Below are 16,461 nucleotides of genomic sequence, written 5' to 3' on the forward strand. Positions count from 1 at the left end.
GGTGGACTGCCCTGGGGTGCTGAACCTGTGATCAGAGGGTATGTCCTTATGCCTCAGGGCTTTTGAGTCAGTTTTGCAAGTAGGTAAAAACTGCAACAAATTTGCATGCAGCAAAACTCCAAACAGAGGTGAAGAATATTCGTGATGGTAGTTGTTAATGATGCATTTCACTAAATTAGTGGAAGATTTAAATGCAAATTGATAGTGTCGAGATGCCCTCTAAAATAACCTCAAGAGCTGCGACAGTAAGGGCAGCACGCTGGCGCAGCAGTTAGCACTGCTGCCTCACAGTACCAGGAACTTGGGTTCAATTTCGATCTTGGGTGACTGTCTGTGCACAGTTTGCATGTTCTCCCCGTGTCAGTGTGGGTTTCCTCTGGGTGCTCCAATTTCCTCCCACAATCCAAAGATGCGCGGGTTAGGTTGATTGGCTGTGTTAAATTGCCCCTTAGTGTTGGGGGGGGTTAGCAGGGTAACTTTGTGGGGTTATGAGGATAGGGCCTGGGTGGGATTCTTGTTGGTGCAGGTGTGATGGACTGAATGGCCTCATGCACTATAAGGATTCTATGATTCCATTAAATACTGCCAGTTAAATTATCCAATATTGAGTTTGGGCCATTGGTTTTCCAATCATGCTATACAGTTTATGTCCTTTATTTTTCATGAAAGAGCAATATTGCACAGTATTAAATGTCAATTAGTAATGGTCAAAGTGGTCACGTTTGATGTTCATTTGTATTCATGCATGGGGATCTGTTGGCTAGATGGTTTCTGTGTGGTGCAGATTGAGGCAACAGCGTGAGTTCAACCCTACATGGTCTGTGGAAGTTCATGATGGCCTGCTTCCTTGTCTTGCCCCATGCTAAGTGCAGAATTTCTGTGGTCCTTCGTGGCCAAGTGGCTAATAACCTTCCTGCCTGTTACTGGTATAAATTATTATTGCAGTGCAGTTCAATCTTGATCGAGTGTGAGCAAATCGATTTACTTGGTTGGCGTAGCCCCTACTGACAGCCATAGATTGTCATTCGCATTGAACCATGCAGAGAAAATTGCCAGTAACCTGCGTGATCAGGTAGCAGCCTAGATGGTATTGCACAAATTCCCTGTACAAATTTGACAGGGAATGTGGGCCTGCGGGTATCTGAAACGTGAGGCCCGATCAGAAAATGGTCTCTTTGCAGTTATTTTCGCCAGGGAGAGAGTGCAGAGTAACCCAGTGGTGCAGAAACTGAAAACTAAGCTATGGAGCACGGCTTGGTGACTTCCGTATGTTTTTAAAGTGCCAGAGAAAATAATGGGGCTTAAGGGATAGACAAGTCAGCGGGATCAGATGGTTTCCACCACAAAGTATTTTAAAAAAGGCAGTAGCCGCGCGAGTCAAAATGTACCAACACTTGCTGGGTGCAGAAATTCAGCCTTTGAGTTGGAAGATTGCAAATGTCACTATTACCAATGGAGGGAGGGAATGATTGGCTTGTCAGTCATGGGGTTGTTATTTGAATCCACCATAAACAGCATGACTGAGCAATTATGAGTTAGAGAGTCAGCATGGATTCGTGAGGGGTAGGAGGTCATATTGGACTAATTTGAGTTGAATTTGTTTGAGGTCACTGGCATAGAAATCAGGGAGTGTCTATTAGTGTTGTATATATTTGATTTATTATTGTTACATGCATTATCATACAGTGAAAAGTATTATTTCTTGTGCACTATACATACAAAGTATACCATTCATAGAGAAGGAAATGAGAGACTGCAGAATGAAGTGTTACACTCATAGCTAGGGTGTAGAAAAAGATCAACTTAATGCAAGGTAGGTCCATTCAAAGGCAGCAGGGAAGAAGCTGTTCTTGAATTGGTTGGTACATGACCTCAGACTTTTGTATCTTTTTCCCGATGGAAGAAGGTGGAAGAGAGAATGTTTGGGGTGCGTGGGGGGGGTCCTTAATTATGCTGGCTGCTTTTCTGAGGCAGCAGGAAGTGTAGACAGAGTCAACGGATGGGAGGCTGGTTTACATGGACTTAGAGGAGACATATGATGTTCCAGGAGTGGTTACCAATGAAGATTTAGCATATGATTTAAAGAAAATGGACAAACAAATGTAGTTGTTTTCTTCTGATTTTAATGGTTTGAAATTTTGATTTCTTTTCCTTCCTGTCCCTCAGTTTCTGTCAATCCAATCTTCTCTTTTCCCAATCTTTCTTTGACTGTACGTGACGTGCTAAACCGATCCTTGTCCTCAGTCCTTCCTTTCTTTATTTCTCAATCCTTAAGTCTCATTGTTTCAGTTGATTGACTGTTTGACCTGTCCTTCAGTGCGGTCCCAAAGGCCTCATTGCCCCCACTACACACTTATGAGCTCACACTTGCAGCATTGTTGAAGCAATTGTTTTCCGCACAGACCAGCTAGCGAACTAACTGGACAAATCGTGAGATGCCCCACATTCAGGGCCTTCCTTTTTAGTGAGTTCCTTCCTTTACACCATTTTAATCTTCAATTATTTGTTCCTTTCTCTGTGAGAAAGAGGTTTCAATTGGAAATGTAGGGCCTTAACTAATTGTGTGTAGAACAGGCTCAATTCCAATGCTGACACTAATATTTTGAAAAATTGTAATGTTGAGCATTTAAAAATCGTAGTAACTTTTAATAATTAGTAACTGTTAGTGACTTTTAATAATTGTGTTAAACTTCACTGCAGTTGACAAGTTAATTTTCTTTTGTTCACCGCCTTTACACACATTTCCAGATGTGAGAAATGTGTGAATTTAAAAACAGGTGTTTTCAGTTGCAAATGATCGCTTCATCCGTTATTTGGACTGTGATACTGTGTGTGGCTGGCAAATAGGTCCCTCATCAGAGCGTTTAAATTTTTGATGTTTTAGAAAAAATTTGAGCCATGGCCAAAGGAGAATATAGGGAGTGTCCCACACCTGGGCAAAGCTCAAACATGTGGAAGGACCAAAACGTCCATAGGGCATCAACCATTTAGAGAATGGGTACAGAATGACCAAATCCCCAGTTTTATAGTTGGTGGACACAAATAGGAACAGACTATTCACCATCTCAAATCTTTGCCATCATTCTGGTGGTTCATGGTCGATCTGTACCTCAACTCCAACCACAAAGATCTGGTTAAAGTTTATTTATTAGAGTCACAAGTAGGCTGACATTAACACTGCAATGAAGTTACTGTGAAAATCCCCTAGTGGCCATACTCCAGTGCCTGTTCGGGTATACAGAGGGAGAATTTAGCACGGCCAATGCACCTTAACCAGCACGTCTTTTGGATTGGATTTTTTTTTCTCTTTGTTTCTTGATAAGGGACGTAATAGGGACATAGGGACATAAGAACATAAGAAATAGGAGCAGGAGTAGGCCATCTAGCCCTTCGAGCCTGCCCCGCCATTCAATAAGATCATGGCTGATCTGAAGTGGCTCAGTTCCACATTCCCACTTTCTCCCCATAACCCTTAATCCCCTTGCCTACCAAAAACCTATCTACCCGCGTCTTAAATATATTTAGCGAGGTAGCCTCCACCACTTCAACGGGCAGAGAATTCCAGAAATTCACCAACCTTTGAATGAAGAAGTTCCTCCTCAATTCCGCCCCCCCCCCCCCCATCTTGAGGCTGTGCCCTCTAGTCCTGCTGTCCTTTCTGAGCGGGAAGAACCTCTCCACCTCTACCCTATCCATCCCTTTCATCATCTTATACATCTCAATAAGATCCCCCCCTCATCCTTGTAAACTCTAACGAGTACAAGCCCAGTCTATTCAGCCTCTCCTCATAGCTCAATCCCCTCAACTCCGGTATCAGCCTAGTGAACCTCCTCTGCACTCCCTCCAAGGCCAAAATATCCTTGCGTAAGTGCGGCGACCAAAACTGCACACAGTACTCCAGCTGTGGCCTCACCAGTGCCCTGTACAGTTGCAGCAAGACCTCCCTACTTTTATATTCAATCCCCCTTGCTATGAAGACCAGCATCCCATTTGCCTTCCTGACCACCTGCTGCACCTGTAGGCTGGGTTTTTGCGACTCATGCACAAGGACCCCCAGGTCCCTCTGCACCGTAGCATGCTGCAGCTTTTCGCCCTGTAAGTAGTAGTCCTTCCTACTATTATTCCTACCAAAGTGGATAACCTCACACTTGCCAACATTGTATTCCATCTGCCAGGTCCTCGCCCACTCGCTCAGCCTATCTAGATCCCTCTGCAGACTTTCCACACCCTCCGCACAATTTGTTGTCCCACTTATCTTTGTGTCATTGGCAAATTTCGACACCTTACACTTGGCTCCCTCCTCCAGATCATCTATATAAATGGTAAATAGCTGAGGCCCCAGCACCGATCCCTGGGGCACTCCACTAGTCACCAGCCGCCAATCCAAATAGCACCCATTGACACCCACTCTCTGCCTCCTTTTTGACAGCCAATCCCCTATCCACGCTAACACCTTACCCCCAACTCCATGCCCCCCTAACCTTCTGTAACAACCTTTTGTGTGGCACCTTATCAAACGCCTTCTGAAAATCGAGAAACACCACATCCACCGGTTCCCCTCTATCCACCGCACTTGACACATCCTCATAGAATTCCAATAAATTTGTCAGACACGACTTCCCCTTAACGAATCCGTGCTGCGTCTGCTCTATCAAACAGTTCTTCTCAAAATGCCTCGCTATTTTCTCTTTGATTACGGATTCAAGCATTTTTCCTACAACAGACATTAAACTAACCAGCCTATAATTCCCTGCCTTTTGCCTGCTACCCTTTTTAAATAGCAGCATAACATTAGCCGTTTTCCAATCTTCCGGCACTTCCCCGGAATCCAGCGAGGTTTGGAAAATAATCACCAAGGCGTCCACTATCACCTCTGCCATTTCCTTCAGAACCCTTGGATGCATTCCATCCTGTCCTGGGGACTTGTCCACCATCAGTCCACCATCTAGTCTGTCGAGCACTGCCTCTCTAGTAACAATGATCTCATTCAGGCCCTCCACTCCTACCATCTCTCCATCGTTAACACCCGGCAGTGCAGGCAGTGCGATGTTCCTCCTGTGGGATGTTTGAGGTGAGGGACACCGGTAGTGTCCCGGCTGAGTACACCTGCAGGAAGTGCACCCAATTCCAGCTCCTTGAGGACCGTGTAAGGGACCTGGAGCTGGAACTGGAGGAACTAAGGATCATTCGGGAAGCAGAGGCAGTTACTGATAAAAGTTACAGGCAGATAGTTACTCCTAAAAGTGATACGTGGGTGACTGCTAGAAGGGGTAAGAAGCGGTCAGAACAGCGATCCCCCGTGGCTGTTCCTCTCCAAAACAAGTACTCTGTTTTGGATGCTGTTGGGGGTAAGCCACGGGGTACAGGTCTCGGGAGTAGAGCCTGCCCTTGGCGCTCAGGTGGGAAGGGGGAAGAAGAGAACAGGATTAGTGACTGGGGATTCCATAGTTAAGGGGACAGATAGGAGAGTCTGCGGGAACAAGCGAGACTCGCGGTTGGTATGTTGCTTCCCAGGTGCCAGGGTCTGTGATGTCTCTGATCGAGTGTTCGAGATCCTTAAGGAGGAGGGGAACCAGCCCCAAGTCATGGTTCGTGTAGGCACCCATGACATAGGTAGGAAAAGGGATGGGGATGTAAGACAGAAATTCAGGGAGTTAGGGTAGAAGCTTAGGGCTAAAACAAACAGAGTTGTTATCTCTGATTTGTTACCCGTGCCACGGGATAGTGTGGAGAAGAATAGAGAGAGAGAACATTTGAACTCGTGGCTAAAGAGATAGTGCAGGAGGGAGGGTTTCAGATACTTGGACAATTGGAGCTCATTCTGGGGTAGGTGGGACCTCTACAAAAGGAGTGGTCTGCACCTGAACCAGAGGGGTACCAATATCTTGGGGGGAGAATTTGCCAATGCTATTCGGGGGGGGTTTAAACTGATTCAGTGGGGGGTGGGAACCTGAATTGTAGCTCCAATGTACAGGAGGATGAGAATAGGGAGGTCATGGATAAGGTTTCTAGGTTGCAGCAGTGTATTGGCAGGCAAGAGGGTGGTTTGAAGTGTGTATACTTTAATGTGAGGAGCATACGCAATAAGGTGGATGAACTTGCAGCCTGGATTGGTGTCTGGGACTTCAATGTTGTGGCCATTTCAGAGACATGGATAGAGCAGGGACAGGAATGGTTGTTGCAGGTTCCGGGGTTCAGATGTTTCAGTCAGAGCAGAGAAGGCAGTAGAAGAGGGGGAGGCGTGGCATTGTTCGTCAAGGACAGTATTACGGTGGCAGAGAGGACGTTTGATGTGGACTTGTGTATTGAGGCAGTATAGGCTGAGATTAGAAACAGGAAAGGAGAGGTCACCCTGCTGGGAGTTTTTTATAGGCCTCCAAAAAGTTCCAGAGATGTAGAGGAAAGAATTGCAAAGATGATCCTGGATGGGAGCAAGAGTCATGATGTGGATGTGCTGGCGTTGGACTGGGATAAACACAGTAAAAAGTCTGACAACACCAGGTTTAAGTCCAACCGATTTATTTGATAGTAAACTCACTAGCTTTCGGGGTTAGCCCCTTCGTCAGATGAATGGAGAGTTCAGAACTCTCCATTCACCTGACGAAGGGGCTAACCCCAAAAGCTAGTGAGTGTACTATCAAATAAATCGGTTGGACTTAAACTTGGTGCTGTCAGAATTTTTACTGGGAGCAAAAGTAACAGGGTAGTTGTTATGGGGGACTTTTAACTTTACAAGTATCGATTGGAAAAGGTAAAGTTCAAACACGTTAGATGGGTCAGTTTTTGTCCAATGTGTGCAGGAAGGTTTCCTGACACGGTATGTAGATAGGTCAACAAGAGGTGAGGCTACATTGGATTTGGTACTGGGTAATGAACCAGACCAGGTGTTAGACTCGGAGGTAAGTGAGCACTTTGGTGATAGTGACCACAATTTGGTTACGTTTACCTTAGTGATGGAAAGGGATAGGCATATACCGAAGGGCAGAACTTATAGCTGGGGGAAAGGTAATTATGAGGCTATTAGGAAAGATTTAGGATACATAGGTTGGAGTAGGAAACTGCAGGGCTGGGAACAACTGAAATGTGGAGCTTATTCAAGGAGCAGCTACAGCGAGTCCTTGATAAATATGTACCTGTCAGGCAGGGAGGAAGTGGTCGAGTGAAGGAACCGTGGTGTACTAAGGAAGTTGAATTTCTGGTGAAGAGGAAGAAGGAGGCTTATGTAAAGATGAGACGTGAAGACTCAGGGCACTGGAGAGTTACAAATTAGCCAGGAAGGAGAGTTAAGAAGAGCTAGAAGAGGACATGAGAAGACTTTGGTGGGTAGGATCAAGGAGAACCCTAAAGCTTTCTATTGGTATGTCAAGAATAAAAGATTGGTTAGGGCAAGATTAGGGCCAGTCAGGGACAGTAGTGGGAAGTTGTGCGTGGAGCCTGAAGAGATAGGAGAGGCACTAAATGAATATTTTTCGTCAGTATTCACGCAGGAAAAAGTCAATGTAGTCGAGAAGAATACTGAGATACAGGCTTTTAGACTAGACGGGATTGAGGTACATAAGGAGGAGGTGTTAGCAATTCTTGAGAGTATGAAAATAGATAAGTCCCCTGGGCCGGATGGGATTTACCCTAGGATTCTCTGGGAGGCTAGGGAGGAGATTGCAGAGCCTTTGTCTTTGATCTTCATGTCGTCATTGGCTACAGGTATAGTGCCCTTGTTCAAGAATTATAGACCGGTGAGCCTTACTTCTGCTGTGGGCAAAGTTTTGGGAAGAATTATAAGGGATAGGATTTATAATCATCTAGAGAGAAATAAATTGATTAGGAATAGTCAATACGGTTTTGTGAAGGGTAGGTCGTGCCTCACAAACTTTATCGAGTTCTTTGAAAAGGTGACCAAAAAGGTGGATAAGGGTGAGGCAGTTGACATGGTGTATATGGATTTTAGCAAAGTGTTTGATAAGGTTCCCCATGGTAGGCTATTGCAGAAAATGCAGGTGCATGGGATTGAGGGTGATTTAGCAGTTTGGATCAGGAATTGGCTAGCTGATAGAAGACAGAGGGTGGTAGTTGATGGGAAATATTCAACCTGGAGTTCAGTTACAAGTGGTGTACGTCAGGGATCTGTTTTGGAGCCACTGCTGTTTGTCATTTTTATAAATGACCTAGATGAGGGCGTAGAAGGATGGGTTAGTAAATTTGCTGACGACACCAAAGTCGGAGGAGTTGTAGACAGTGAGGATGGATATTACAGTTTGCAGAGGGACATAGATAAGCTGCAGAGCTGGGCCAAGAGGTGGCAAATGGAGTTTAATGCAGAAAAGTGTGAGGTGATTCACTTTGGTAAGAGTAACAGGAGTACAGAATACAGGGCTAATGGAAGGACTCTTGGTAGTGTCAATGAGCAGAGAGATCTCATGTGCATAGATCCCTGAAAATTGGCACCCAGGTTGATAAGGTTGTTAAGAAGGCGTATGGTGTGTTAGCTTTTATTGGTAGAGGCATTGAATTTCGGAGCCGTGAGATCATGTTGCGACTGTACAAAACTCTGGAGTGGCCGCACTTGGAGTATTGCGTACAGTTCTGGTTGTCGCATTATAAGAAAGATGTGGAGGCATTGGCAAGGGTGCAAAGGAGGTTTACCAGGATGTTGCCTGGTATGGTGGGAAGGTCTTATGAGGAAAGGCTGAGGGACTTGAGGTTACTTTCGTTAGAGAGAAGAAGGTTAAGAGGTGACCTAATTGAGGCATATAAGATGATCAGAGAGTTAGATAGGGTGGACAGTGAGAGCCGTTTTCCTCAGATGGTGATGGCTAACACGAGGGGACGTAGCTTTAAATTGAGGGGTGGTAATTATAGGACGGATGTCAGAGGTAGGTTCTTTACTCAGAGGGTAGTAAGGGTGTGGAATGCCCTGCCTGCAGCAGTTGTGGACTCGCCAACATTAAGGGCGTTCAAATGGTCGGTGGATAGGCACATGGATAACATTGGAATAGATTAGGTTAGAGGATCATTAGATCCGTTCCACTGGTCGGCGCAACATTGAGGGCCGAAGGGCCTGTACTGCGCTATAATGTTCTATATTCTTATGTTTTATTGTGGGAGGAAACCGGAACACCCGGAGGAAACACATTCAGAGATGGGGAGAACGTGCTAACTCCACACAGAAAGTGACCCAAGCCGGGAATCGAACCCGAGTCCCTGGCATTGTGAGGCAGCAGTGCTAACCACTGCGTTAGTTATACTCCAGTGATTGGTAGCCATCAGTTTGGCAACTGATTCATGTGCTTTAAGGCACATAAATGCTACAAAAAAGTCATTTCAAGCTGCCTCCTTATAGAAATGTTAACTTGTCTCCGAGCTTTCTACACAATATACAGTTGTAGCCCCTCTACCTTGATTGATTTGACCAGGTCCCCACCTGACCCTAGGCATGAAAATGTCATGCCTTGTGCAGATATGCATCATGTCTGTCCCTGTCTGATGGGAATGTGGATTGGAGGAACACTAGGCAGGGTTAGCGTTAAAATGATTTATTTTAGTTTAACTTCAGGTCAAATGAACTGGCACCTGGTACAGGCCCTGGCGCTTTGTGACATGGGCACAAGGGCACCCTTGGGAAACTCGATGGCCTCTGGCCGTGTGAATGGTTTCTCCAGCATGTGTTGAGCTAGGCTCACCTCAAATGATGTGGAGTTGCCGGCGTTGGACTGGGATGGGGCGCAGTAAATAGTCTCACAACACCAGGTTAAAGTCCAACAGGTTTATTTGGTAGCACGAGCTTTCGGAGTGCTGCTCCTTCATCGGGCACTCACCTGGTGAAGAGGCTGCGCTGCAAAAGCTCGTGCTACCAAATAAACCTGTTGGACTTTAACCTGGTGTTGTGAGACCACTTACTGTCCTCAAATGGGACATGGCAGATGAGTGTCTCTCAGCTGCAGGCTGAGGTTGCTATCAGGTACATCGCTTATATTTTGCAGGAATAGGTTGGCTTTAGCTTGTGTCTGCAAGTTTCGCCCCTTTTTAGTTCTCTCTCCAGTTCAGGCACATGTTAAATTATTTTCACAGCTTCCTATTTTGAGCATGACCTGCTTTGTTCCTAATTTAACTAAGTGCTGCTCCCCATCTGTCTCTGTTTCTGTCACCAGTCACCTGCAATCTTTTCAACAGCCAATGTCTAGCCACGAAGAATGGTTTCAGCTCGGAGGAGGCCATTTGGCCTGTCATATTATACTAGCTCACTGCAAGAGTTACTCAGCAAGTCCCACTCTCCAGACCTTTCCCAGAGCTGTATTGTTTTCTTTTCCTTCTTTGGATAATAATCCAATTCCATTTTGAAAGCTGCAATTGAAATTGCTTCCATCACCATCTCAGGCACGGCATTCCTGAATGGAAACTCGTGCTGTCTAAAAAAGCTCTTCCTCTTGTTGCGTTTGGTTCTTTTGCCAACCACTTTCACAACCCGTTCGTTCACAACCCTTCTGCCTATGGGAGCAGTTTCTCTTTATCCATTGTGTCCACACCCCGTCATGACTTTCCCATTCTCGTTCATGGAATGTGGCTAGGCTAAGCCAGCAGTTATCGCAAACCCCTGATTGCCCTTGAGAAAGTGGCAGTGTGCTGACTTCTGAAGTTTTTAAGTTTACTCACTTATTCGTCACAAGAAGGCTTATATTAACACTGCAATGAAGTTGCTTTGAAATTCCCTTACTTGCCACACTCCGGCGCCTGTTTGGGTCAATGCACCTAACCAGCACATCTTTCAGATTGTGGGAGGAAACTGGGGCACCTGGAGGAAACCCATGCAGGCACAGGGAGAATGTGCAAACTCCACACAGGCAGTGACCCAAGGCTGGAATTGAACCCGGGCCCCTGGCGCTATGAGGCAGCAGTGCTAACCACTGTGCCACTGTGCCACCTACCTGATCTTGAACAGCTGCAGGAGGGATTGCAGTAGTGTAGTGGTATTGCCACTGGACAAATAATCCAGGGTAATGCTCTGGGGATCTGGGTTCAAATCCCTGCACAGCAGATAGTGAAATTTAAATTTCATAAAAATTTGGAATTAAAAGCCTAATGATGACTATGAATCCATTGTCGACTGTCGGAAAAACCCATCTGGTTCACTAATGTCCTTTAAGGAAGGAAACCGATCATCCTTGGTCTGGTCTCCACGTGACTCCAAATCCACAGCAATGTGGCTGACTCTTAAATGCTTTCAATACTGTGAAGCAAGGGTGTTATCCACTGAACTGTGGCAGGGATCAGGTCATTCATTTCCTGCTTTTTTTATGTAGTGCAGCAGTGAAGAGAGAGGTCAGTTAAATCTGCAGGAAAGTGTTGAACTGGAAAGTTGTGGCGTTAGTAAATATTTAGTAAGATGTAGCATCCTATTACAGACCTGAAGGCCAACATTACATTGCCTTCCCAGTTTGCTGAACTTGCATGCTAGCTTTTTGTGATTATGCGCAAGGATCTCCAAATCGCGTTGTGCTGCAGCTGTCTACAGTCTTTCTTTCTTTAGATTATATTCAGCTCCTTTATTCTTCCTACAAAAATGCAGAACTTTACATTTTCCTGTATTATATTCCACCTGCTAAGTTTTGCCCACTCACTTAACCTGTCTAAATGCCTCTGTAGAGTCTGCCATTCTCATCACTTGGCTTCCCACCTATTTTTGTGTCATCCGCAAACTTCACATTGGTATATTCACTTCCCTCAACCAAGTCATTAAGATATATTGTAAAGAACTGTGGCCCCTGCACTGGTCTGTATGGCATTCTACCAGTTGCAGGTTGCCATCCTGAAAATACCTTTCTTATCCAACTCTGTGTTCCATTAGGTTGGCAATCCTCTATCCACGCTAATGTACTACCCCCCAACACCATCTTATTAAGTAGCCGTTTGTGTGGTACCTTAGAATCATAGAAACCCTACAGTGCAGAAGGAGGCCATTTGGTCCATCGAGTTCTTACTAACAACAATCCCACCCAGGCCCTATCCCATAACTCCCACATATTTACCCCACTAATTCCTCTAACCTATGCATCTTGGGACACTAGGGGCAATTTAGTACGGCCAGTGCACCTAACCTGCACATCTTTGGACTGGGACAAGACCGGAGCACCTGGAGGAAACCCATGCAGATACGGGGAGAATGTGCAAACTCCCTCAGACAGTGCCCAAGCTGGGAATTGAACCCGGGTCCCTGCACTGTGAGGCAGCAGTGCTAACTACTGTGCCAGCATGGCATATCCTAATCGAATGCCTTATGAAAATTCAAGCATATTGCATTTACTGGTTCCCTTCTATCCATCTTGTTTATTCCCACCTCAACGAGTCAGGCATGACTTCCTCTTTATGAAGCCATACTGTGTGATTGTGTTGGGGGATCTTGAGCCCACTCTCTCTGTCCGCAATATCACCAGCAGTACTCGAGATTCAGCAAAACCCGAAAATTGCGAGGGGGATATGCTGGCAATGGTCAGGGCAGGGGAGGCAGGCCACAGATACTCCCATGATGGAAGTTGGGGTTGGGGAGAGAGATTCATTTTATTTCTTGTTGGAGCAAGTTTCTGGCTCCAAGTCCCCACCCTGCCAAACTGATGCTGCAAACCATACGCACTCTTTTTTGGAGGAAGTTAAAGGGACACGATCTGGAGAGAAAACTGGTCAGTGGAGCTGGAGAATTCATTGGCAAATTCTTGCAAGACTCCACCGGTTGTGTATTTCCAAATGCTTTGCTATTGCATCCTTTATAATGGACTCACGTTTTCCCAATGACAGGTGTTAAGCTAACTGGCTTATGCTTAACTGTTCTTTTCCTCTACCCTTTTTGATTCAGAGTGTTCCGTTGGCAGTTTTCCAATCCTCTGGGACTTTAATGATGCAGAATTTAAGGATTCTTGGAACATTATAACCACTGTCTCTGGGGCTACTTCCTTTAGTATCGTAGGATGCAACCCATCAGGCCCAGGGAACGTACTAGCCTTTAGCCCATTAGATTCCCTCGTACTGTTCATAGTATAGATGATAGTTCATCGTCATAGAATCCCTACAATGCAGAAGGAGGCCATTCTGCCCATTGAGTCTGCACCAACTTTCCAATAGAACATATTATCCAGGACTCCCCCCCCCCCCCCCCCCCCCCCCCCCCCGCTTCTTATCCCTGTAACCACAGATTTACCATGGCTAATCCACCTAACCTACACATCGTTGGACTTTTGGAGGAAACTCATGCACACTCCGCACAGATATTCATCCAAGCCAGGAATTGAACCCATGTCCCTGGTGCTGTGAGGCTGCAGTGCTAACCACTATGCCACCATGCCACCATTATTGAATTTATTTTGACCCTTGATTATTTTCGTATTTTTGGAAAACTATTAGTGTCTTCTATCATGAAAACTGAAGCAAAATATTTATTTAACTCCTTTGCCATTTCCTGGTTTCCCATTATTATTTCTCCATTCCTGTAAGGAACTTATGTTTACTTTGGCCCCTTTTTTTTAATATATTTAAATAAGCTCTTGCTGTCTGTTTTAATGTGACTTGCCAGTTTGCCCTCATAATTTATCTTCTCCCTCTTTATTTTTTGATCATCTTTTGTTAGTTTTTTAAAGTTTGCCAAATCTCTAGTTTACCACTATTCTTTGTCACAATTTATGCTTTCTTTCAGTTTAATACTACCCTTAACTTCTGGACAATATCCAGGCTTGGGCTGACAAGTGGCAAGTGACTTTTGCGCCACACAAATGCCAGGCAATGACCATCACCAATAAGAGAGACTCTAAACACCGTCCCTTAACATTCAGTGGTGTAAACATCACTGAATCCCCCACTGTCAATATCCTTGGCCACTACCATTGACCAGAAACTTGACTGGACTCACCACATAAACACAGTGGCTACAAGAGAGGTCAGAGGCCATGAATACTGCGGTGAGTAACTCACCCCCTGATTCCCCAAAGTCTATCCACTATCTACAAGGCACAAGTCAGGAGTGCGATGGAATGCTCCCCACTTGCCTGAATGGGTGCAGCTCCAGCAACACTCACGAAGCTTGACGCAATCCAGGACAAAGCAGCCCGCTTGATTAGCAACATATCTACAAATATTTACTGTCTCCACCACCGACGCTAAGTCGCAGCAGTGTGTACTATCTACAAGATGCACTGCAGCAATTCACCAAAGATCCTTAGACAGCACCTTCCAAACCCATGGCCGCTTCCATCTAGAAGGACAAGGGCAACAGATAAATGGGACACCACCATTTGCAAGTTCCCCCCAAAACCAGTCACCATCCTGATTCGGAAATATATTGCTGTTCCTTCACAGTCGCTGGAATTCCCTCCCTAAAGTCATTGTGGATAAACCCACAACATGTGGACTGCAGCGATTGAAGAAGGCAGCTCACCAGCACCTTCTCAAGGGCAACTAGGAATGGGTAATAAATGCTGGCCAGCCAGCGATGCCCATGTCCCACGAATGAATAAAATAAACTTCCTTGCTTAACCATGGTTGATTTATCCCCTCCCTAGAATCCTTCTTCCTCACTGAGATATATCTTTGTTTTAAGTCTTGAACTTTTTCATAAATGTCTGCCATTGCAGACCAACCATCTTTTCTGCTAAACTCCTTTCTCAGTCCACTCCAGCATACTGTGCTTTGTAACTGAAACTTAACACAGTTGTTTTTGATCTGCGTTTCTCACTCTCAAACTGAATGCTAAATTCTAACATGTTATGATCACTATTTTCTTTTACTCTGACATTTTTATTAAACCTGCCTGATGCCTGGTTGGATCCACATATTGTTCTAAGAAACTGTCCCAAATACACTCTATGAATTCTTTCTCGTTGCTGTCTCTGCCAATTTGATTTTCCAAATCCACGTGAATCCTAGTCACCCATGCTTCAAGACCTACCTTTTTTTTGACATGCCCTTATTATCTCCTGAAGTATTCTCCATCCCTGAGTATAGCTCATGTTAGGAGGCCTATAGACTTGTCCCACCCTGGGACTGCCCCTGGTTATCCCTCACCTGCACCCATATAGGGTGCCCCACCTCCATGGGGCGGCACAGTGGTTAGCACTGCTGTCTCACAGCGCCAGGGAGCCAGGTTCAATTCCCAGCTTGGGTCACTGTCTGTGTGGAGTTTACACGTTCTCCCCATGTCTGCGTGGTTTTCTCTGGGTGCTCCGATTTTTCTCTACAAGTGAATTAGTCGTGGTAAATTCTCCCTCAGTGTACCTGAACAAATGCCAGATTGTGGTAGCATGGGGATTTTCACAATAACTTAACTGCAGTGTGAATGTAAGCCCGCTTGTGACTAATAAATTAATTTTACTTTATAGATTCTACATCTTCCGATCCAAGATCACATCTTGCTTTCGAACTTGTTCCATCTCGCGCTAACAAAGCTGCCCACCCCCTTTCCTTCCTGCGTGTCTGTATGAAAGTCACACACACCCCTGACTATTTAGTTCTCAGCTTTGATTTCCTTATAACCAGGTCTCTGTAATGACAAAAAATAGCCCATTAACTTCAGCTTCTACAGTTAATTCATTCACTTTGTCACAAATGCTGTGTGCATTTTAGTAAAGAGACAGTTTTGCCTTTTTTACTGTATATTCTCCCCTTGACTCAGTTTGCTGTTTTTTTAATGTTTGTACTCTGTCTCTGTCTGTCACACTTGGTATTATTACCCAAATAGCTGCCTTGCAATGTTGCCCTATTGTTTTGCTTTGCAAACCTACACATCCCCTCTCCAGAACCATCTCCTCCTCCCACTCTATTTAGATTAAAACCCTCTCTGCTTCCCTAGTTATGCAGTATTGCACTTCAGCCAGCGATCATTTAATTTGTTGATCGTTAAGGTTACAGATTTATAGCAGCTGGCAGAGGAACCAGAGGTGGAATGAGGAAATGTTTGTTCCGTCAGTGAGAAGTGTTGCGCTAACCATTGTAGATCACTGCTTAGGCCTCAACTGGGGTGTTGCGTCCAATTCTATTGAACCACCTTTTAGCAAGGATGTCAAGACCTTTGAGAGGGTGCAGAGAGATTTCCCTGGAAGTATTCCAGGGATGACAGTCTTCAGTAATTTGCGATTTAAACTGAGAATAAAATGAGACCATTTGACCCCTTGAGCTTGTTCTGCCACTCAGTGAGATTATGCTTAATCAGTATCTAACTCCACTTACCTGCCTATATCCCTTAACATCACAATAGTTAGCACTACTGCCTCACAGCGCTAGGGACCCCAGTTTGATTCTCAGCTTGGGTCACTATCTGTGTGGAGTCTGCATGTGCTCCCGTGTCTGTGTGGGTTTCCTCTGGGTGCTCCGGTTTCCTCTCGGTGCTCCGGTTTCCTCTCAGAGTCGAAAAGACGTGCTGGTTAGGTGCATAGGCCATGGTAAAATCTCCCTCAGTGTACTTGAACAGGTGCTGGAGTGTGGCTACTA

At 45.3% G+C, this 16,461-nt stretch overlaps 1 protein-coding gene across 1 annotated transcript in view; it reads left to right on the forward strand.

Annotated features, from left to right (window-relative positions):
* The window catches only part of nup214 (nucleoporin 214), a 159,574-nt gene that overhangs the window by 102,798 nt on the left and 40,315 nt on the right, over positions 1–16,461 (forward strand). The gene's annotated exons all lie outside the window — the stretch shown is intronic.

The sequence above is a fragment of the Carcharhinus amblyrhynchos genome, chromosome 25 (genome assembly GCF_965287045.1).
Source record: "Carcharhinus amblyrhynchos chromosome 25, sCarAmb.v2.hapA, whole genome shotgun sequence".
NCBI classification, from domain to species: domain Eukaryota; kingdom Metazoa; phylum Chordata; class Chondrichthyes; order Carcharhiniformes; family Carcharhinidae; genus Carcharhinus; species Carcharhinus amblyrhynchos.